This window comes from Condylura cristata, unplaced genomic scaffold (genome assembly GCF_000260355.1).
Source record: "Condylura cristata isolate star-nosed mole 26May11 unplaced genomic scaffold, ConCri1.0 scaffold00041, whole genome shotgun sequence".
Classification (NCBI taxonomy): Eukaryota; Metazoa; Chordata; class Mammalia; order Eulipotyphla; family Talpidae; genus Condylura; species Condylura cristata.
Window position 1 is genome coordinate 1,454,566 of NW_004567142.1, and position 6,369 is coordinate 1,460,934.

General features: G+C 64.1%; 1 long non-coding RNA gene across 1 annotated transcript; it reads left to right on the forward strand.

Moving 5' to 3' along the window:
* Positions 1–1,831: 1,831 nt before the first annotated feature.
* On the forward strand, positions 1,832–6,035 carry LOC105854471. Its single transcript, XR_001146138.1, has 2 exons — positions 1,832–1,983; positions 4,523–6,035. It is a non-coding gene; the product is annotated as an uncharacterized LOC105854471 (long non-coding RNA).
* The last annotated feature ends 334 nt before the right edge of the window (positions 6,036–6,369 follow it).

Below are 6,369 nucleotides of genomic sequence, written 5' to 3' on the forward strand. Positions count from 1 at the left end.
GTTCTTATTATATTTTTTCTTATATATTTTTTCCCCCAGCTTCTCCTGCTCCTGTTATTTTTTTTTCTTTTAATTTTTTTTTTTAAACTCACTGCACTCCCAATGCCGCAGGCCGGATGGGGGTGGGGGCGTCTGCCCAGGCCAGGCCCCTACCTACAGGCCATCCAGGGCTGCTGGCTCTGGGCTGAACCCCACTTCGCTTCCACATCCCCCCATTCAATCAAGACATCCCCCTCTAAAGCTTTTCCTCTGTAGGTACCTATCACCCTGGACCTTTCATCCTAAGGGCCTCCCCCTCATAAAATGCCCCCCGCCCTGGGCTCAAGGCCCTGGCCAGCCCTTCCTCCCCTCCCCCCTACCTGGCCCCTGCTCACTCCCAGAGCCATTTGGCTGATGGTCAGAACTGTCCGTCAAGGGGGCTCTGAGCCCCTGGGGACCCAGATGGGAGGAGGGAAGGGGAGAGGTCGAGGGTCAGGCCACGTCCCCTCAGCTCGGCTCTTTCCCCTCCCCCTTCTGAACAAAGGGAGCAGCGGCCTGACAGTGCTGGGGGGGGGCAGCCTGGTACTCAGGGAAGCAGGGAGAGAGGCTGTTGGGATGGCCATGGGCAGAGGCGGGGTAGGGGTGGCCTGCCCCTCCCTGGCCCTCCCCCTGGGGTCAAGGCTAAGGTGATTCCTCAACCTCTCTCAGAGGCTGGGCTAGGAGGGGAGGAGAATCTGGACAGACAAAGAACAGGAGCCCCGGGGAGTTGGGGGCTGGGGTGCGCACCTGGGACCCGGGCAGTCCGGGCTGAGGGAGGGGCAGCAGGCACCTCCCTGGCTCTGGCTTCACCTTCTGACAACAGCCCTGCCTGCTGCTGCACCAACCCGGGGAACCCAGGGATACAGGGAACCTTTGAGTTTAAGCGAGACTGGATGGGACGGGGGCGGGGGGGGGGGGGACTGAGGCTCCGAAGGGGGACACAAAGCCAGGGTGGGTGTCTAGGATGGAGGCGCAGTCTCAGGAGTCTCAGGCCAGCCCAGAGCCTCTTCCTTTCTCCTCCTACCGAGAGATGCGCCTGGCCATGCTGCCCAGGTCTGGAGAGGCTTAGCAGGGTGGCAGGCGGTAGAAAAGGTTACTGAGAACTGTAGGTGGGGAACTTTCTCCTCTCCGGCCGTGGAGTTGGAGAACCACAAAAACGAAATGGTAAACGTGGTCTGTCTCCGGCACTGGCCAGAAAGGGCATTTGGAAAAAGCAGGAAGGGGCCGTGGACAGGGCCTTCCTGAGAGTCTGGCTAGGGAAGGCTGGGGAGGGACGGTTCAGAGAGGTCGTCTTTCTTGCCCATGGTCACACAGCAAAGGAGAAGGAGTCACACTCCTTTCCATCCCCAAGCCAAAGCAGCACAGCCCCGAGCCTCCTACCAGCCCAGGACTATGGAAAATGGAGCCAGGGGGGTGGGGGGGTGGGGGCGGTATCAAGACAGTGAGCAGATATGAGGACCCCCCACTCCAAACCAGAGATAAAGAGCCAGCAGAAACAGAAAGAAACAGGCCAGTCTTCTGGGCTAAATTCTTCCACCAAGGTGGCTCTCAGGGAGAGGACGAGGGGGAGGACACGCAGGCCTCTTTTGGGGGGGGGGGTGGCTATCTCAAGCAGGCCCCTATAACCCTGCCAAGGAGGCCCCAGATGGGCCGAGGACTATAGGGGTCCCGCTGCCCTCCCCCCAAACCTCCCCTCCCTTCTCTCCCTCTCTTTCTCGGCTGGCTATCGACCGGGGCTGTGACATGGTAGATCAATACGGCAGGGATATAAAGCCGGCTGGCTGCCTGCCTGCCTCTGCCTCTCTCTCCCTGCTTGCCTTGCTTCCCTTTCCCGGAGCCGCACCCAGGCCCCCCACCTTCATGTACCCCTTTCCCAAACCTCTGAGGGGCCAGGGCCCCTCACCACGACTCCCCTGCAGCGGGAGAGCTTAGGGAGGCTGAGAGCTTGGAGAGCCAGGAGAGGGGGTGAGTATGGGAGTGGGTAGGGAAGCATGTGGGGATGGGGCCACAGGGGCAGGTAAGGGGGCCGGGATGAATCTAGGGGCAGTCCCCCGGGAGAAAGCAGGTAGCCCCTCAGCTGGGAGCAGCTCCGGCGACGGGGATGGGTCTCTGCGAGGTGGGCAGAGGGCAGCTGGGGGCTGGGAAGCCATTGTCCTGAGCCCCTGGGACAGAGGTAGGCCTGGGGAGGGTTCTGGAGTAAGTCAGGGTACACAGATGCAAAGAACAAGGGGGCACCCCCAAGCAGACTGTTGCTCACGCCCAGAGCCCCTGTGCCCCATGCTGGGGAGTCTGGCTGCGAACAACAGCTGCCGTGGCCTCGCCCCGGGCCTGGCCTGCAGGTGCGTGCCGGGCCGGGGGCTCGCGAGGCTCCGGGGAGGTTCAGGGAGAGCTGCAGCGCCCAAGGTGTGTCCGTGTGTGGCTGGGTGGCCGCGGCCTCCCAGGTCTTGAGCTCTGTCTGAGACTGTCCCCGTGTGTCTCAGCTACTGAGTCACACTGTGTGGCCGTGAGTCTGGGGGTGTGTCAACGGGACTCAGCGAGTGTGCGTGTGCCTCCACGAGGGCCTCCCTCGCCCCGGCTCGCCCAAATATCCGTGTGTGCCCCCGAGGACGCACGGACGCATCCAGGAGCCGCCCCGTGACCCCGAGCCGGTGGCGTGGCGGCCATGTGCTGCTGGTCCCAGGAAGCCTGTGTGCGCTGCTGTGCGGAAGCCGAGCCCTGGCGAGTATCGACGAGGCTCAGGGGACCGGGCGAGGGACCTGGGGTGTCCCGAAGTGTGGCCCCAGTGCCGGGGTCAGTGGGAGGCTGTCTCTGTGCCGCACAGAGGCGCCTTCTTTTGGTCGGCGTCAGAAAGCCCGAGCGCTTGCTGTGTGTCTACGTGACTCCGTGTCTCCCCGCACGCCCACAGCCCGTGTGTCCACCATGGTCAGGAGGCTCTGGGTGTGTCCACACGCGTGTGTCACAGTGACCTGAGCCCACGACAGTGTCTGGGGGGCCCTCTGGGTGGGGGAGGGTGACGAGGCAGCCTGCTCGGGAGCTTCATGTCTCCAAATCCCAGGGCGCGGCCTGCTACCTCCTTCCGGCCCGGCCAGAGGCCCCGGCCCCCTCCAGGATGGACCCCCGGGGTCCCGTCCCTCCCCTGCGGGCACTGGCCCTCTTCTCCTCTGCACCCCTGCTTTGGCAGAGGCCACCTCACGGCCTGCTACCTCCTTCCGGCCCGGCCAGAGGCCCCGGCCCCCTCCAGGATGGACCCCCGGGGTCCCGTCCCTCCCCTGCGGGCGCTGGCCCTCTTCTCCTCTGCACCCCTGCTTTGGCAGAGGCCACCTCAACTCCACCAAGCGACCTCCGTCCCTCCCAACCCCCCCAGCGCCACCCGCTCCCCCCGCCCTCCCCCCACCACAAGTCCAGTCCAACCCAGACAAAAGCAATTACTCCTGAGGTAGGATGTGAGTGTGGGTGTTAGAAAGAGAAAAAAAGGGGGGAAGGGAGGGGGAGCGAGACACACACACACACAGGCAGGGCCGGACAGCCAGAGACCCACAGAGAGCGCGAGAGAGACAGAGATGAAAGAGACTCGGAGGGACACCGGAGGCCAAGGCAGAGAACAAGAGCAGAGGAAGGGCGAGCGGAGGGACACGGAGGGGACAGGAGGACACAGAGCGGGAGCCCGTGACGGAGCCGGGATGGAGAGGAGGGGGCGAGGCAGGAGGCCGGCACGCGCAGGCAGCAGAAGGGCTGGAGAGGCCCAGGGGAAGCCGCTGAGCACCCGGGGATAAAAGACCGGACACAGGGACAGCCGGGCAGAGGCCCTGGGACAGGGCTGGGCTGGAGGGAACCGAGGCAGGAGCCGGACAGCCACGCGAGGAGCGCAGGGACGGGGAGCCAAAGTGGCCCCTCCGCTTCGCTCACGCTCTCTCCCTCACACGCACTCGAGCCCCAGCGCCCAGACGCTGCCCAGACGGGAGGTCAGGGGCCCTCCCGGTGGGTCCTCCGGCCCCGGGGTGGGGGTCCACCTCGGGCCCTGCGGGGGCACAGTCCCCAGGTCCAGGCCGCACTGTCCCTCCCCACCCACACGGGGCCTGGGCCGGTTCCTTACTCAGCAGGCAATGATAAGGTGGCATTCAGCCCTCATCTTCTGGGGGACCCCCCGCCCCAAGTCTGCCTTCTCTTCACAGGCCGCACGGCCGCTTTTCTCCACAGCCTCGGGGGTCTCTCGCCGCTCGCCTGCTGACTTTTTTGCTGTCCTTTCTCCGTTCTCCACAGCAGCGCCTCCTCTGCAGGCATTTCTCTGCCATGGGCTGGTCTCTGAGTCCCACCAGCCCCTCTCCCCTACCCCACTCCCCTCCACCCTGCCTCTGGAATCTCCGCTCTCAGACAGCCCCACTGCCCTCCGTCCACAGGAACCCCAAGGGGAGGAGGGCTGGTGGCTGTGCTATCCTGGGGCGGGGTGGGGGGGCCCCCTTTCTTGCTTTTCCTTCAAGCACCTTTCTCCTTCCCTGTTCCTCAGGCCCCTCTCCCCGCCCGCCAGGCCCATGGCTCCTATGCACTGACCAGAGACGCTGACCCCCACACACCCTACACGCAAGCCTGGAAACTGAAAAAAAGATGCAGCCCTGGAGGATCAGAGAGGCCAAGACACAGAGGAAGAGCAAGAAAGGGCAAGAAGAGGCCAGATGGAGGTGGAGCCTCGCACAGGCCAGGAAGAGGAGCAGGAGGAAACCAGAGGGGAGCCCGGAGCCCCGCAGGGCGCCCTGAACAGGAACGGTGGGTGGGGGTGGGGCACTTGCTGCTAAGAACACCCAAGATCCCACTCTGTGGCCTGCACACGGCTTGCAGCCCTGGACATGCCCTCTGCTTGAAGACGGGGCCAGTGCCTGTTCTTTACCCCTGGGGACAGTCGGTGGACATTTGCTGTGGGCCTGTCAGGGGGCCAGGGACACACCTGTCCCCCAGGTGCTGACATGAGTCCTGTTTTACAACTTGCATCTCTGAGTGGCCTGTCTCGTGGCTGACAAACTCCTGGTTCTGAGTGGGTGACAGCTGTCCCCGCCCACTCAATGACAGCAAAAGCAATCCCAGGGAATAGGACATCCCCTGTCACCTCCCGGCATCCCGACGGCAAGCGGCCCCTTGCGTGCCAAGCCCACACCCTGCGAGGAGTGCCCCTGCGGGCTGCTCGCCGGGGCGGCCCACACTCCAGGAGCCTCCATCTGAAGCTCCCCCCTGTAACAGCCTGCACCCCATCCCGAAAGCCCACAATTGGGGGTATCTAGCTGGAGGATGGGCAAATCCATGACTTCTTGGCTTCGGCAAGCGGAACGCCTGAGCTGCACCCCACCACGTCACACCCCCTCTCATGCCGGAGACGCGCCCACCTTGCGCACACCTCTCACACCTGCGCCGCCCCGCAGTCCCAGCCTCGGCCCAAGTCACCTCACCAGAAGAGCAAAGGAAGGAAGCCTGGATCCACACTCAGCAACAGCTTCCCAAGCATCCCCAGGGCCCGGGGCGTCGGGGGCACCCTGGCACGCCCTGTGCTTCGGTCTGTGTCTCCCTTGTGGCCCCGTGCCCGGTCCACACCCAAAGCCTTCAAGTCTTTCTGTGGAAGGATCAGAGGGAGACCAAGTGTGGGCACGGGCCCGCCCGAGGCACTGGAAGGCCCTCAGGTGCCAGCTGGCTGTGGGGACCCTGAGGCCAGGCCAGCACCTACAGGACCCAAGAGAAAAAGAGCCGACACTGGTCACCCCTCCCCACCCCCCGACTGTAACTTACTCCTCAGCTTCTTCTGACTGTCCAGGGGTCCTCCTCACACCCCTCCTTCCAACAGGTCCCCGGAGCCTGTGTCACCCTGTATCCTGACCTACCACCCTGCAGACCGGTTGGCTTGGGTCGGCGGTATTTGTGTTGTCTCCCCACGAGCTGGGGGGCCCTCAGAGGCAACCCCTGTGTCACCAGACAAAGCCTGACACACAGACAGCCCCAGGGGATGTCAGCTGAAGGAATAAATGGACGGATGTGGGTTCCCGTGTCCGCGCTCATTGTTTTAGGCATCCGACAAAGACTTACCAAGCACTGGCTCTGTGCAGGGGACTGGGTGGGGGCAAATATGGGACGGTGGACGGCTCCCCCACCACAAGGCTCATGGGGAGAGCCCACACATGATCAGAGATAACAGTGCTCAGGAAGTGGGTGGAGGCAGAGGAGGGACCCCTGCCAAGAGCGGGGAGGATCTGGCAGGGGTGAGGGGAGGCCACCCAAGGCCCAGCCAGCACCTCGGGGAGGAGGGGCCTCACTCACCCTGGGCCTCCCTTCAGCTCTGACCACAGGCTCCCTCACCTTCCAAGCGAGGTTTTG